The sequence below is a fragment of the Mauremys reevesii genome, linkage group 2 (assembly GCF_016161935.1).
Source record: "Mauremys reevesii isolate NIE-2019 linkage group 2, ASM1616193v1, whole genome shotgun sequence".
NCBI classification, from domain to species: Eukaryota; Metazoa; Chordata; order Testudines; family Geoemydidae; genus Mauremys; species Mauremys reevesii.
This window is the reverse complement of record NC_052624.1, coordinates 169795574-169813523: the sequence shown is the minus strand read 5'-3', so window position 1 is coordinate 169813523 and position 17950 is coordinate 169795574. Positions and strand designations below refer to the sequence as shown.

Here is a 17950-nt window from a genome sequence, read left to right as displayed (position 1 = left end):
AATAGGTCAGGAAAGTCCCCTGAAAAAAATACACAACACTTTGAGTTTAAAAAAAGAGCTTGGAATACATTGAAAGGGGAAATAAGAATGTGGGAATGCAACTGGATTCAGTTCTTTGATCATGAGTCCAGAAGGAATATTAATTATCTTTACATTTGAGACCAGACTGTGGGATCTCCTTTATCGCAAACCTCCTCAAAAGTAGTAGAGAACCTTGGAAATGACTGTGATGTCACAAATGTGGCAATCTCACAGAGTGAGACAACTTATGTACACAGACAGGACATATCTTGGCAATCAGCAATTGCCAATGATGGAAAAGACTAATTATGAGAGAGAAAGGGGAGGCTCTGTTCACAATATGGACCATCTGCTGCTGTTGCTTGCAGCCACATAGATTTAGTTATTCCATTGGCTTCAGTTGAGTTACTCTAGATTTACACCTGTGTAAGAAAACAGAATTTGGCCCTATGGGGCCTAATTCTCTTTTCATTTACATCCATTTTATACCACTGTAATTCTGTTGAATTAATTGGAGTTACTTCTGATTTATACCAGCATAAGCAAGATTGGAACCAAGCCTTATGTAGTGAGAATATGCCTAAAGCTGCATATTAATCACAGGTGCTTCACGAGCAATGATTTTGAAGATACCTGCAAGCACAGGTACTATAAAACTTAATAGATCCCAAAATACTAAGTCCTGGAAGAGGGGCAGAGAATTTTAGATGTGATTCTGCTTTTCCTCATTTACCCTAGGTTTGATCCTGAATTTTACATCAGTCATTCCTGATCTACAGTGGGGTAAGTGAAAGCAGAATCAGTCCTAGCATTCTCTTTAGAATGGTTAAATAATTCATATACACTGCACCACATTTTAGCTGGGATTTTCCATTTCTAAAGCCTCTTCTTCTATTTCCTTCTCTACACCCAATATTTGTAAACTCTTTTCTTTCTGCAATTCTTGCTCTCTCTCTTTCTAGGGTACTTGATGTCTCCCTTACTCTAGGAACTTATAATAATTAGAGATCTGCCTGAAAAAGGATTTTCTTTCCCACAAAACATTTCAGATATAACAATTATTTTTTCAAAAACTGTCCTTTGAAAAACTGACAATTATTTGTCTTTGGCTGTCAAAAATTGTTGACTTTCTGAAACATCAAGACATTCAGGTTTTTAAAAAATATATATTTAAAAACCTCAAAAAAGTCAGTGAAAATAGGATTTTTCCCACCTCCACAAAAATTTCCATTTCATAGAAAGGCAATTTTCCATACAAAAACCAGACTCTTCCCACCCCCTCCCCCCCCAAGACCTAATAACAATGTTGGGGTGAGGATAGGCTTTACCTACATGGCTTATGCTACAGCACCAACTGCACAAAGAGAGAGTATGTACAGAGTGATTTTTCTCTCATTGAGAACATCAGTTCTTTTTATGCATTAATATTTTTAAATAGAAAATATTTTATTTTAAACACTTATTCTTTCATCAGAGTAACAACTAGTTGAACACAAACTTGAAATCATGAACACAAAAAAGTTCAAATAAATAGACTAAATATTTTATACTGTCATTTTAGCTGGGAATTGTGACATCTTGTATTTTGTATTCAAGAAGAGAGGTCACTTGAACTGAAGTATAAAATACAGATATAGACAATGTAGTAAATAATATAAACAAATATGTGTTTGTACCTTCTCTGATTTTGCTGGGATGGGAGTGAAACTATAACCAACACTCACTTTCAGATAAATTTTTTGAAGGCACAGTTTTAAATCCAAACAGCAGGGGTCACAAAAGAACACTCAATAATATCAGAGGTTTCCAGATTCTTCACAGGGTCTATTTCAATGTTTTCCAAATCTGAGTGCATGCGTGTATGTATGTATGAGAATAAACCTATTTTGACTAAGGACTTGATCCTGCAATCATGTGCATATGAGTAATCTAGCGGTTGTTTTTTTAAAGTAATAAGTATTTTAAAGACTCAGATTCCAAAGCCAGAAGGGACCATTGTAATGATCTAGTTTGACTTCCTGTGTAACACAGGCCATAGAACTTCCCCATAATAATTCTTAGATCATAGCTTTAAGAAAAACACCCAATTAAAAAATGTCTAGTGATGGAGAATCCACCATGACCACTGGTAAATTGCTGCAATGGTTAATTAATCTCACTGTAAAAAAAATAATTATGCATTGTTTCCAGTCTAAATGTATCTAGCCTTGGATCACGTTGGATCTTCCAGCCATCGGATCACGTTGTACCTTCTCTGCTAGATTGAAGGGCCCATTATGAAATATTTGTTCCTCATGTAGGTACTTTGCACTGGACCTTGTGCAATCAGGGGCGGCTCTAGTTTTTTTGCCACTCCAAGCATAGCAGTCAGGCAGCCTTCGGCAGCAAACCTGCGGGAGGTCCCCAGTCCCACGGATTTGGTGGCTTGCCTGCGGGAGGTCCGTCAGTCCAATAGCTTCAGCGTACCCGCCACTGAATTGCCACCGAATCCATGGGACCAGTGGACCTCCGGCAGGCATGCCGCCGAAGGCTGCCTGACTGCTGCCCTTGCAGGGACCGGCAGGCTGCCCCTTGCGGCTTGCCGCCCCAGGAACGCGCTTGGAGCGTTGGTGCCTGGAGCCGCTGCTATGTGCAATGAAGACCCTAAGTATTACTACAAATAATGTGTTTGTAGGATCAGACTCAAACTGCTCAGACTGAAGTGGCTTCAGTAAATGATCTTGAAAATTATGCAAATTTGGTAAGCATTTCCATGCAGGTAGTTTTTGAGGCATTCATGTCTGTAGACACACAGACACACCGTAAAATGGGATACAAAAAAAAAATCTTATGGACCTATTGTTGATCACTCAGTTGGACCTTCTTCCTTTGTGAGTAAGTATTTCATCTTATGCACAACCTGATACAGGAGTCCACAGGAAATTTTATCTTCTATTTCAGTGAAGTTTCAAAACACAGCCAGTCAATTTCAGATAATTTCTTCTCTCTAAAGGCCTGATACAGTGTCCACTGAAGTGAGAGCAGAAGCAGTACCAAAAACTGGTAACTTCATTGTTTTTGGTTTGTTTTTCTATAGTTCAAAATGTTTGCTCCCAGGCTATATGTTTTATCCTTTTCTATATTGTTTTGTTTTAGATCAAATGGTTCAGTGAACTTCAAAATAAAAAGAAACACAGCCAGCCCAGCTGCTCAGTGCTCAGGAGCACAACTCTACAACAACAACCCTGTATAGTCACACAATGGGAAAGAAACGCATCTATAGAAGTGAGGAAACAGATTTCAGCTTCAAGCTTCGAGGGGGGTTAAAACAACAGTGAGTTAAACATGCAGTCTTACAAATTATGAAAATATCTTGATCTTTATATCCTTTAAATCTGGGTCAGGAGTTACAGAATTAGAATACAAAAGTGATGCTTCTTTTGTGGATTTAACAGGGTTTGGCATAGTTAATACTATACTACTAGTGTGTGCACTTACATTAAAAACCAAGTTTTTGTGTACATTGAGACAGCAGCATTCTGGCACTGATTCAGGAAAGCATCCCTAGTTAGGAAGGGCACTTAAGTGGATGCACTTAAACCCCATTGATACTTGAGCCCATGCTTAAAATACTAAGCATGTGCTTAAGCATTTTCTTGCTTCAGGGCGAGTGTCTGGCTGATAGCAATAACCAGGTAAATTTAACACACATTTGACTGTTTTCTTTGTCTTAATATTGATTTTTAAAAAGCATTTCTTAATTATTCTTTCATCCAAATAATAATTGTAACATTAAAGTGGTGAACATTCATTTTTAATCAAAATTTTAAGACTAAAATAGACATTTGAAATTTTCTGACTCAGCTCTAGAATTAGGTGAAAAATGGGACAAACTGTTACATATTTTTGCCAAAATTCTGAATTTTTCCAACCAGCTCTAACAGTTCTATTCAGATGATATCATATTGCAAATTTTCTGTAACGAGAAATCTTTCTACCTTCAACAAATGCCCCCGTTGTAATACCTACGCAGCTGTGAATATAATATTGCTCATCATTGAAGGATCGACCAAACATAATGCTTCAAGTAGATATAATCTATATCTATTAGGAAAGCAGTATATATGTAAATTGGCATAGCTTCATTGACTGCACTGAAGGGGATAAATTGGAAGTCATATTTTCCTTTTGGAAGTCTGGGAGAAGCCAATCTTCAATTCTGTTGTCTTGTAAAAATGATAGTAACTCAAATATCCACTCTCTCCCCCTCTGCCTTATTCCTCCCCACACTCAAACACAAATAAATGAATGATTGTGATACAAGCATGACTCAGTAAATCTACTTAGGGCCTGTCTACTTTAGAAAAATTTGAGAAAATTCCCATGGGTGTAATTAGTTGACTATTGTTACACCAGTGCAATTATCTTTTAGATAGACAGGGCCGAAATGGGCCAGACCCTCAGCTAGTGAAAATGAGCACAACTCCAAAGCTAGTAATATGGTAAGTATATAAACAATGCAGCTATGCCAATTTACACCATCTAAGCATCTATCCCCTTAAATATTTACAGATTCAAACTTATGTCACAACCATTCCTTTTTTTGTGTGTATCTATGTACTTGTTTGGTTAATTCTGAATTACATAGCAACAGATATAGAGACACGGACTTCCTCCAGTCTCCCAAAACAAGAACATGACCTCCAGTGTTCTTGTCCCTTGCAGAAAGTGTGCACATCTCATGTCCTGCAAGACTAAACAGTGGAATATATTTTCAGTTTGTTTCTCCAAGATCTTTTAGAGCATGACTATAGATACCATCTCTTTCTTAGGCTTCCACTCCAATACCACCTCTCTCCCATCCATGTCGTACCTCCCTTCTTGTCCACAGCCTATGTTCAAAATCATTTCTTTCTTCCATAAATCTTGCTCTCCTCTTATTCCTTCCATTAGAGCTGTTCAAAAATGGAAGTGAGGAAGAAGACAAAATTTCACTGGAAACTTTGTCGTCAAAATTTCAGCAAAACTTTTCAGTAAACTTTTTAAAAAAATCAGAAATGTCAAGCAATTCTACTCTCCAATCTCTCTCTTTTTTTTTTTTTTCCTCAAGGCTGTGGTATTGTGAAGCATGGGCAAACCCAGACCCTATTCAGGTTAAGCGTGCAGATACCGGACAGAAAATTTAAAAAAAAGAAAAGTTGCTGACCTACTGATTCACTCCCCACCCCACCCCCTGTTGCTGTCAATGCTCCTAGCTGTGATTCCCAGAACAAATGGATTTCCAGACATGACAGGCTGTACACTGACTTCTCCTGGTCTTCAAGTGAGAAAGAAGCCCTTCTCACAACAATTTCCTCCCATGGGCCTGAGGAAAGAAATACACCCCTGCCCAAGCAACCCAGATCCTAGGCAAGGGATGTCTGTCTGAAGAGCCCACCTGTAAGGCTGGGATGGAAAAATGTGAGCCCACCCAGAGAGGGGGCCAAGAGAGATGGATATGGAAATATAAATGTGTGTTGATACACATGCCTTTGCAGGTATAAACACTATGTAGGGACCTCACCGAGATCTGTCCTAGATCTTCTCAATCAAGACAAGAATACGATCATGAACTAAAATAGGAGGATGATCAGAGGCTAGAGAGATGAGAATGATGTCCACGTGACCTGGCTGCTCAGTCAAACCAAGAATAGCAAAGCTACCCTACTGGAGCATGAAGCAGTTCCAAGGAATTGAACAGCTATCAGCACAACTGGCTGGGAGGCTCTGCCAGAGATCCAGATGTTGGTGTTAGGGAAACATATCTACTAAAGTCTGCCATCTGGATCCCAGGGCTGAAGTGAAAGAAAAACACAAAGTATGGTGAGCAAATGGTTCTCTGGATGCCACGTCCCACCCTTCTTTTTAATTAGTTTAGAAACATTCTTGGAGAGTTAGAGTGCTAAAAAAGCAAGTCTTAAAATGGGACCGAAAAATGCTTTAGCATATTATTTATACATTTACAGAAGACATGTGTCTCTTATTACAACTTTTTATCCTTAGTTCTGTTGAGAACATTGTTTGAGAGCTGGGACGCATATACTGAAATTAAACCACTACTATATGATATTGCTATTGTATTTATAGTATGTATGCAGGTGGGAGTTTCTAATATGTAATTTTCATATAGGAGGTAATATTGTGCTTGAACCTGCACACGTTTAAGTCAGTGGCAAAAATCCCATTGACTTCAATGGAAGCAAGATCTAGCTCATTAAAGCTCTGGCTCAAAGAGTATTGAAGACAATGAAAAGATGCCCTTTGAGTTGAGCAGGCTTTGGATCAGGCTCTCAGAGTACATGAGGTGAACAAGGCTCATTCAAACCACTTTTTCTACTGCCACTAACAAGTGGAGACAAATCACTTAAAGTTTTCATTGTTTTTAGAATCAAAGGGGTTGCATGGATTTAACGGAGGATGTCATTTGATTCTCTGCCTCTTAAGATTTTCTTCCTATTTCGGTTTTATGCTTCAAGGTCAACATTTTCAAAAGTGTCCACTAATTTTGGGTACCCAATTTGGTTACACAAAGGTCTGTTTTTCAGAAGTGTTGAGCACCTGAAGTTCCTGCTGAATTTAAAGAGCTAAGCAGCTCTGAAAAATCAGTCTTTAGAAGTCTCAAAGTGGACGTCCAAATTAGCAGCTACTTAAAAATTAGTCTTTAATTTGTAAAAAATAAAACCTGTGGCCTTGGTTCAAACAAAGCTCTTAAACATATCTAAAACCTTAAGCCTGTAAATAATCCATCTCCATTTATCAAAGTACTTCAGCATGTGCTTAATGTTAAGCACATGCTGAAGTGCTTTTCTGGAGATTGATCACATGATTGAAGCTAAGCATGTGCTTTTAATGCTTTGCCTATATTAATACCTCCAAAGAGCTGAAAAAAGAATTCAAAAAGTTTCATTGACAAATTCTAGCCTCAGTTATACCTGCAAAAGCCTTATGAAGCCAAATGAGTTGCAAGGATGTAAGTGAAGGCCTGATTCTCCCCCACTTTGCACCATAAGTAGTTATCTATATCTGTGGAAAGTGGATATAAAATGTCACCACCAGCCTGAGGGGCAACTCAGATGTGGTAGCATGTCATACATACTTTGCACAGGTGAGGAATCAGCCACTGAATTCAACAGTTGGTATCAATGCCCCACAATAAAATAAACCCTATGCTAGTTCCAGTTTGGGCAGAAAGAGCAGCATTTGGTAATGTCACTGCATGGAGTTCTACAGCTGTCGCACAAATACTGGAGAAAATGTTCAGTCCTAACAATTTAATCTCTTTTATTTACTTAGATCAAGTAGACTAGTATATAACAAAAGGATACTGTGAAACAAACCAAAATCAGGCTTTTTTTTTTTTAGCTTCACCCTGTACAGTGGCTTTTACTGTAGTGGCAAGGAAGTATCTAATCAAAATCAGACTTGGTATAAATCTTAAACATTGTATCAGAGGGTTACAAGGGCACTTTAATGGTGAAGTTTAATTATAGCAATCTTAATTATGATAAATGAAAGCAGTACCCAAAATATTGACATTTAGGTCTTTACCATTAATAGGAAGACATCCAGCAGTGCTTACCCTCATAGATGCTGAAGTGATGGTATTTCATGGCAATTTGTAGACTGGAGATTAGAGAAAAGTATGCAATTTTTATTTTTGCAGTGCTTGAAAATTCTTATTGTTGTAGTCCTCAATAGCTAGGTTTTTAATGAAGTGTCCAGGCTTTGTGGAAGTCTAAGCTTCTGAATATCACTAAGAACAAACCACTGGTTTTTCAAGCATTTAGGATAGAGTTTCACAATACTATTTCTGATAAGAATCCCTGGTTAAAAAGCTATAGTTATGTGACAACACCTGACATGATCTAAGATATAGATTTTATCTAGCACAGTGGTGATCGTTATTGGACCCTTTGTTAATATTAAACAATGAATATAGTAAAATTATAATAATGGAGCACGATGAAAAGGTTATTTTAGTACTCGCCTCACACTTGCCCACTGAAATTTGTCTCTCTCTCATATCTTACTTAAATGAGCTGAAGACTTCACTGTATATGTCTATGCTTTTAGCTTTGTGATTACATTCCTAGATTTGCCAAACTTTTAGTCTTCTGATTCAAAGTTTTGAGAAAAATGTGAAAGGTAGAAAGAGGGAATTTACAACAGTATCCTTCAGACACACCAAAATAGTACAGAGTTTAAATAGAAAGATGGTGTGAGGCAGTTCAAGATGTGTATCCCCACCCTGATACATTCCAGTCCCTCAGTTTCTACACAGTTCAACTACGTTTCAAATGATTAGAATCTGAATTGAAAGGAAATTCAGGGATTAAATAGCCTCTCTAAAGTATTGCAGCCATTTTTAGTCTGCAAGTATCTTGGCCTCCTTAGTTGGTGCCTTGAAAATACCTTAGAACAAGTTACATTTGGCTTCTTACTGTAGTAATTCATGGCCACATATCATACAAGTAGACAGCACAGTCATGAACCAGCCACATACACCAGGAATAGAACTCATAATAACCTTCAGCTTTCAAAACACCAACCTCTATCCTGTGAGCTAAAAGAGCAGCTCTATTTTTTCAGTCAAATAGAGAGAACCTTACATAAACACTCATGAATAGCTCTGGCACATTCATTTTTGTAGAGGGCAAGGTGCAGACGTAAGAATGCATACTACCTCTATTCAGAATGGAGTCCTGGGTCTGCCCTTCCAATGCACACAGTGGTTAGAAGCTTTTCTTATCTTAGTTGTTGCTAAATGTTCTGGGAAGGTTCGTGCATTTTCAGCTGAGGTGAAAGACACTTTTGATTATATATTTTGTTGTACTTGAAAGGTTCTTGTTTCAATGAAGTAAGGAAGAAAAGGATTCTGATAACTGGAATAACACCTGAATACAAGGACCCTAATTCCAAATGTTACCTTAATTCAATTATGGTCTTATTTTTCCATGCAGACTCATTCAGAGAGGTGCCCTGAGAAGGTTATTTACTCCCATAGGAGGTGGCCTGGGTGTAACTGCTCCTGTTATCACTGCTGTCCAACTTATACTTTTCCTAGAGCTGGCTGAAAAATTTTCTTTAGAACTGTATTGGTACGGAAACTGTACTGAAGGAAAGTTGGTTTTCTGACAAAACAACTTTTTTCATGAAAAGTGTCTGTTTTCCACAGAAAATTTTTGATTTTTCATCAAAAAAGTTCCTGAAAAGTGAAATATTTCATTTTGGCTAAGCTGCCACAGTGCCTCATGGGAGCTCTAGTTTGGGTGCCTCAGGTCTCTATCCTCTTCTAGGGGCTTGGCTCAACAGTTTGACATCTCTCATGCGGCATCCTGATCAAGGACTATCATGATGCATTGTCACCTCTCTCCAAGAGGTGAGATCATGATGCATAATGGGAGATGTAGTCTGATCAGGAAGCCTTGCCTATAGAGGAGAATGGGATCAGGAGGCAAGCAAACTTCAATTCCCACGAGACATTACAGCAGTATTTCTGTATTCAGCCAAAATATTTTAGTGTTCAAATTTTTGAAAATTGAGAGGGAATTTTTTTTATTTTATTCACATATGGAGAACATCTCCCTGCCATAAGAATTTAGAATCTTAAAAATGAGGGGGGAGGAGGGAAGAGAGGAAGGAAAGAAGCAAACACAAAAACTCCACCCCTTGGGAGTGTATATTATTCTGTTTTAAGAGTGTATGTCCTGAGAGAACTCTCTGCCATCGCCATCCTTAAATAAAAAGCCCATTGAGGCATGGGCTACAGGGAGACGTTATTTTCCTGCCACACATGCAACTCTTTTGGAAGTGTCATGACAGTACAAGACCAACAACAGTGTCTAAACCTGGAGTGACACACCGCATCTAATCAAACTATTTCTACTGCAGAAGAAAGTGTTATTGTTCCTGTTTTCAAATATTTGTGAGGAGGTCACAGGGCCATGTAAGTGCCACAATGGATAGATGGTGATAACATAACACACAGATGGGCAGTACTTCTAGCAACAGTTTTGTTCAAATTGGCAATGCTCGCTGGTTCAGAGCTGTTTAAAAACCTGAGTTGACGCTGTGCTTTTTATGTCAAAGTATCTCAAATGCACTCCACAAACTATGTACCTCAGCACCACTGAGAGGCAACCACCTCTGAGTGGAGAGGTAGTAACCAGTTTTGTCCAAGGACAAAAAAGGAAAGTCCCTGTTTTCATAAAAAGCACTAATGGAATTTTAGGGTAGGATTTTCAAGAATGTTCAGAATTGACTTTACTCCCATTGAAGTCAATGGTAAAACCCTCTTTGATTTCAGTGTAAGCAGAGTTGAGTTAGGCCAATGCTGAGTGCTTTTGAAAATGCCACCCTCAACATCCACATATCACAGAGTTGTTAAACTTTTATTCAAAAGACCCCAACACAGTAATATGCATAGAACTCCATTTATTATCCCTAGGTCAATCCTGCTGACATGTATTTATAATGGGCCTATTACATAATAGCTCAACATAAACTTAAAAAACAATTATAAAAGCCAAGCGCTATGGCTTCAGACAGAGCCCCACTTCAGCCTAATTACTTTCCTGAGCCAAAGAAAAATTCTCTGCTGACAAAAGACCAGATGACCTGCTGCACTTTAAAACATACCCCAAAGACTGCCCCTTTAGGTGTAGCAGACTGCAGGTCAAAGCAAGGTCCAAAGACGAGAGCCTTTCTCAGAGAATGTTCTTGCACTCTCTCTTCAGAGTTCAAGAGCATTCCAGTCAACTGTAACTCTGCATTGAGACAGAAGCAGTCTCAGCCAGGTAGGCTTTTGAGATTTCATATATTTCAAAGCCAGATTATTATCTAATCTGACCTCTTGCATAACAGAGATCATGTCATTTCACCCTGCATCTAGCCCAATAACTTGCAGTTGAACTAGACCATATCTTTTAGAAAGACATCCAGTCTTGATTTATTTCAGAGTAGCAGCCGTGTTAGTCTGCATCCGATGAAGTGGGCTGTAGCCAACAAAAGCTTATGCTCAGATAAATTTATTAGTCTCTAAGGTGCCACAAGTACTCCTGTTAGTCTTGATTTAAAGAGTCCAAATGGTGGAGAATTTAAGATGCTGCAAAGTTGAAAAATTATGTAAAAAAAATCATTGACAACTTCAAATATGGAGCTGCAAACAAATAGAAATTTGCACCTCTGGTTCCAAGGAGTCAAAATATTCCAGACCCTTTCCACTTCCCCTGCTCATTTCCACCAGCTTTGCCATCTACCAGATCTTAACACACACACTTTATGGTACAGAGGTTTGATTTCTTTTGGAATATTTATGAGATCTTTCTACCTCCTCTTCAACCAGTGTCTCTGTTTAAGAGAAGAGAAAACAAAAAACCTTTGCCATTTCAAAATTGGAATGTTATCAAAAATATTTTGCATCTTCTGAAAATTAGTATTGGGGGTATGGACAGAACAATCTTCCTGACTCATATGCCATGCAAATTCTTTTCTGAGCTTTTGTAAATTCGGGACCGTAATGTGGCGTGTGGTAAAACTACAAACTGGTTTAATCCTTGCATGCCTTAGCCGTTCTTGACCAGTGTATATCTGTTTATATGAAAGACATTAAAGGTAATCTGATTCAGAGTATGAATGTACTGCTGTGCTTTGCTGAATTAAAGTTAGTAAATCTATATAAAAAAAATTGAAGTTTGCAGATTGACTTGGATTAACCAGGTCTGACTGGATGGTAATTGGATTCATATGATTCCAAGCAGCAAAGGCTGATTTCTATGGAATTAGAACTTTTGGTGTTAATATCTAAACTTTAATCAATTTAAACAATTTTAAAGAGGGATAAAAAGTTAGAGTATTTTTTCAGGGCTTCCTAAATTTTTTCATTAGGGGTCCCTTGTTTCCATTAAACATGCTTTATGGTTATGGAAATTCCAAACTCCAAACTTTACTCTAAATCAGCTGTATCAAGCGACTTTTTAGCATTTCTTTGGACTCCTGTCTATGGCCTCTGAAGCATTTGTCTGCCACTCCCTCAGGATTCATTAACCAGATGTTGGGGGGCATTAAAGTATTGAACATACAGCTAAAACTTAATGCATTATTATTCTTGTTACAACTCTGATGCAGGAAGCAGGTTTTAACAAAATGATTATGGTATAGTAGATGCATGTTTCAGGCAGCTCTAAGGGTATTTCTGAAGTAAGGATGAACATTAACTCTACAGTACCTGTATACTTTACAAAATCTAGTTTGCCCTTTAGTCATGCAGTTTTTTGGCTTCCAAGAACTGGCCCACCAAGGAGATTGACTCTCTCCTCTTCAGATGTACATGAATGACTCATTGGTTTCACTGGGTACAATGAATGTGCTTCTGAGAGCAAAATTTGTTCCTTCCTATATATCCATCTCCAATGATTAAGTTCTGCCAGATATAGATTGAGAGGCAGGGAAGAGTCACGGTCAGAAGCCTGGCTGGTGGACTCTATGAGAAGGAGTTCAAATGCTGCCCAACCAGGGTTTAAAAAAAAATAAAATAAAGCAAACTTGCTGTGAAGGAAGAGGAATGCACCAAACGAAAGAGGCTTTTAAAAATAGTTTGGTCAGTGGGCCCCTTGACAGATGTAGATCCTGAATTCTGTCCTGCCTTTTGAAACATGATGCGCACAGCAATGGCTCTCAGAGAACCAGCCATCATGTGACCACAAAATCATCTTTCCAGGATGTGACTCATGGTGCATTTCAGAGTGTAGGAGTGAACATTGTATTTGTAACACATTGCATTCTGAAAAATGATTAACTGTAATAATATGATATTAATGACATGAAGTGTCCTCTCTTCCTTGGTGATGAGCCAAGATTGATAAGTCTAAACATCACATTAAGGGGCTGGGGCTATTGGATGTTTTCGGTAGATTTTCAATAGGTTTCTGCATAAAGTCATCAGAGATCCTTTGGAAATGCTAGAGAAGCTAGAAAAGGCTTTGAATATTTAACCATTCCAGTTCAAGTGATATGAAATCCACCTCATCTTGTTTACTTAAGTTTTAGCAAACTATTAATAAGCATATTTAAAATTGAGTAAAATAGTATAGGCACTTAATGAAAATCTGGTATACACCATACTGACCCAGTGGAAAGAAAATTTGGGTAATTATTTTCTTACATTAACTATGTTACAGCTCCACCTAGATTATTACAAAAGCCATACCAATGTGGTATAGAGATTTTAATTTTTTTTTCCTCACCTGGTCTGCTCCGGGTCTTCGGCGGCATTTCGGCTGCGGGGGGGTCCTTCGGTGCCGCGGAAGACCCAGAGCGGACCCCACTGCCACCGAAGTGCCACCAAAGCCCCGGACCGCCACCGGGTATTCAAATCGGGCCCCATAGTTCATAAAGCCGGCTCTGCTAGAACAACCCAAGTAAACCCAAAAGACCTGCCAGTTATGAGAAAGGTCATGGTATCTTATGTACAACAGTAACTTGGTTTTTGCTGCAAATGATTTTATTTCTGAATGCATCTAAGAAAAATACATTACGGGAGTACTGTAAGCAGATCAATATGAACAAGACAGTCTGACCAGTGGGTAGGGCCTAGGTTCTATTCCCAGCTCTGCAACCATGGGCAAGTCACTTCACCACCTGGTACCTCAGTTTCTCCACCTGTAAAATGGTGATGCGTGTTCTGAGATCTAAGCACTGTATAAGAGTTGGGTATTATTACTGGTCTCCTGTAAAATATTTGAAACAAAACATTTCTCCATTTTCCGCCCAAGCTTTTCTAATTGTTTGCTTTTTGGAGGAGACATGGCTGGGGACACTTGTGCTTCAGCAATCACCAGCCAGCAGAATGGTCCCTTTCAGATGATTAATGCTCTAGATTATGCTGGGGTTGAACCAGCCATAGGACTGGGTGATCAGCAAAGTGGCCTCTGCCTGCTTCAGGTCCTGCACGGAGTAGAGCTCAGCTGGACCTGAGGATCTGGCCCTTAAAGGCTATGTAACTAAAAAGAAAAAGGTGATTAAAATGTTATGCTGCTTTATTCACCAGTGCTGACTAACAACGTAATTCCTAAAGAAACATTGGATACAGTCAAGGGGAGCTGTACTCCCCACTGGATGGCGCCTCCTTCTGGCAGTTCTGGGGATTAGATCCACCCTGTTCAGCATCCCTTTTCCAGTCTTCCAACGTGCAGCTCTCCTTCCACTCACAGAGCCTAAGTACCACCACGTTGTGACTCTGTCCTCCAGCCAGGTCACACTGTGTTTTCCCCTTCAGGGAGAGTCTTTGGAAGTCTCTTTGTATCAGCAGTGTCAGGTAGTGCACACACCTGCTGCCCTATGTCACTCCTGCAGTGACGCAGGCAGTCTTCCCCTTCACTGCCCTTAGCAATACCACTCTGCAGTGGATCGTAGGGGAACCCAGGCCCACCCTCTGCACTAGGTGCTAGTCCAGAGCACTACAGCAAGCAGCTAAGGTCTGAGTCTTCACCAACCTTACTGCTCTTGCCCCTGAGCTACTTTCCACCATGCTTCTCCAAGCTTTCCATTCTCCAGCCTTCCTAGTTAGACCCCTCTCTTACTGGCCTACTAGCGAAACATTTTCTCAGGGGGTTCCTATTCCGCACCCTTCCTTCCGATAAAGAGACTGCAGGTTTCCTATCTACAGCCTCTCACCCTGCTGGCTTTATAGAAGCCCTGGCTGTTCCCTCAGAGGTGAGATTTCTCCTAATTAGCATCCTCCACTCAGCCTAATACTCCCCCATTTGCATCTTATTTGGCTGATTGGACCAACCTGGACCATTTCAACTGGTGACATACAGACAATCTCAAAGACTACCATGATGAGAAGAATGGTATAAATGACTAAACAGATCAATGTCTCTTAGGTATTTCTAAGACATCAATCACTGTCATATGTGAATACCATCCACACCAAATACTAAGAGAATGCAATCAACTTGAAGCTCTCATGGACCTGCAATACCCTGGAGGCTCTTGGGACTGTTTGATGGCAGAATGATGGGCAAAACCCATGAGAAAAAGCACTGAATGCATGCAAGGATACTTGACTCAGAATCTAATTTTTCTTCCAGATACAATTTTTTAACTATATTGACTATGCATTGAATACGACAATGTTGTTGTAATGAATAGCGGTGAAGGCAGAGATGAAGTTAACTCTTTGATCTTTGGGTCTCTTTTTACTCACATCATTACCTTCAAGGTTTGGGAAGCTGGAAAATTATCACATTCATCTCTGGAGTAAACCCTTTAAAGTCATCGGGGTGAATTTGGGCCTGGACAACAAAGAGCCATTTCTCAAATGCAAAAGCCTTTTAAATCCTCACATCAATGTGTAGACAAATCAGTCAAATTCCATTCACCGCAGATTCTGTGGTCAGGAAGCCAGAATCAAAAGATAGTGATGGCAAAGCTCACAAGTATGTCCATACACCTCAGAGTTACGGAGACTCTGTTGCCAGCCCTGCCTCTCAGTATCTCATTTTCATCCACATAAGCCTGAGAATAGTCATTTAGGAGACGGAGGAGAGGGCTGAAGGGAGGAGGCTCACATGTTCAGCTCTCTTAAAGGGCCATACCTACAACAGCAGGATCATTCAATACATTTTGACACAAACTGAGCCCTAAAGGAGATGGGGCAACTGTAAATCAAATATAAATTTAAAAAATGGAAAAAGTAGTTTACATGACTTCAGCTAACTTGAAGAGGCGTAAAATGGGCTAAGAACTCAGTGCATTAGGAGCACTTTACGGCTCCTGAGCCATGCTGCAGAGAGGGAGCAGCAGTGCCCGCAGGCCTTGGGCCTGATTCTTCACTCTCTTCTGTAATCATTTACATCTGTGAAAAGTGGTGTGCTCATTCTGAGCAGGCAGCCGTTTACACTCTGCAAAGGTGTAAATGACTACACCAGATACCACGCATCTGGCCCAGGGTGTCTTTGAAAGGTGTAAGGTTGACTTAGGTCTAATGATGGTGCAGGGAATGAAACTGAAAATTAGCTGCAGTTAAGGCATACGTTGGGTTGGGGTTTAACATACTGAGTGGCCTTTCACCTCTTAAGTGGAAAGAGAAAGAAGATGTACTTCCTAATCATTATTTCTTTTAAATACCTCTTTTGTTCAGCTTTTGACTCCTGGTGAGTGTCTCTCACAGCCATTACTGTGTCACCTAGAAAGCCCTAGTTTACTTTTCACGATATGCCTTCAATATGAAAATGTTTCTTTAATTAGCTATTAAAAGAGGTGGTCAAAATTCAAGAGCTAATGCCTAAATGCAATTCAGAGTTGTCTAGCAGCTAGCATAGGGTCTGAGTCAGCCAAGTTCTACAGCCAAGTTGGCCACGGTCTCACTGTCTGACTTTAGTTGTCACTTAGGCCAACATTTTAAAACTTGGCCACTTAAACTTAGGTATCTAAATCTGGATTTAGATACAAAATAAGTGTCTTGACTTTTACCCACATCTCCTATTGAGGACAGTATGAATTATGCTATTTTAAATGAGAACACAATTTGGCCCTAACATAGGTAGGTTCAATTGGTAATTATTACTTGGCATTATGGGTGATTGCCTAAAATGAAAATATTCATAGGGAACAGGGCCGGTGCAAAAATTTAGGTGACCTAGGCACTGGCCTAGGGCACTGGGATTTGGGGGGCACCATTTTCTTCGGCAGCGAACGCGGCAGCCGGATCTTCGGCTGCCCCGGTCGCCGCTGGCATTTAGGCGGAGGGAGCTGGGGCAGGGGAGCGCGGGGAGGGCCGCCTGCAGCAAGTAAGGGGGGGGCAGCACGCAGGGGAACTCCCTGCCCCAGCTCCCTGCTGCCCCGCCTCCTCCCCAAGCACGCCGTGGCTGCTTCACTTCTCCCGCCTCCCAGGCTTGCGGGGCCTAAACTGATTGGTGCCGCAAGCCTGGGAAGCGGGAGAAGTGAAGCAGCCACAGCGTGCTCGGGGTGCTCGTGCATGGAGCAGGGGTGAGCTGGGGTGGGGTGCCTCAGGGCGGAAGGTTGGGGGTGGGGAGCTGCCACAAGGGGGGTGCCTCAGGGTGGAGGGGGATAGCTGCTGGGGGGGGGGCACCTCAGGGCAGAGCTGCCGCGGGGGAGAGGGTGCCTCAGGGTCGGGGGGGGGGAAGGTGAAAGTTTCGCCTAGGGCGCGAAACATCCTTGCACCAGCCCTGACAGGAGAATAGAAAGATAGCAATTCCTTAAAGGAAGCTAGTTACTTACAGCACAAAAGAAAAATTATGATTTCCTTATTCAGTTGGTAATATCTTGTCAACCTTAAAAATATGAATAATGAAAAAGAAAGAACGGTTGCCACATTGAAACATCCCTAAAGCTAAACAGTAGAAAATTTGTAGCTGAGTTTTAAAGGTGACCTGCAAAGAAAATTGTGGTAAAGTGCATTTTTGACCTTTTCTGTGTCTTTATGTTTTATAAAGAAAGTATGAAAGAATTTTTATTTCAACTTGATTTTCACCCGAAAAATATTAGGAATGTCTGGTTTTCCTGGGGTTTTGTTGAACGTCTCAGAGAGGGATCAAGAATAGAACTGGCTGGAAATTTTTCATCTACAATAAATGGTTTTCCAAAAATTCATTTTTGTCAAAATCAAAACATTCTGAAAAAGGTGTTGATTTTTTATTTTAAAAAAAGACACAAAGAATGTAGATATAGTTGAAATGTCCTGTTATGACATTTTGGGAATAGAGTGTTTTGTTTCAAAACAAAACTTTTGAATTTTTTTTAACGTAAAAATGTTTGTAGAAGTTTTAAAAGGACAAAACCAGAACAAGAGGTTTTGACTTTATCAGAATGAATTCTTTTAATTGATCCCAAATGAAAAATATTTTAGAAGTTAGTTTCATGGAAAATTTCAGGTGTTTTCTTTTCT

The 17950-nt window shown here is 39.9% G+C and overlaps 1 long non-coding RNA gene across 1 annotated transcript; it reads left to right on the top strand.

Annotated features, from left to right (window-relative positions):
• The first annotated feature begins 531 nt into the window (after window positions 1-531).
• On the top strand, window positions 532-5931 carry LOC120398528. The gene is made up of 4 exons (XR_005594500.1): window positions 532-666; window positions 760-804; window positions 3157-3334; window positions 5538-5931. It is a non-coding gene; the product is annotated as an uncharacterized LOC120398528 (long non-coding RNA).
• Window positions 5932-17950: the final 12019 nt, after the last annotated feature.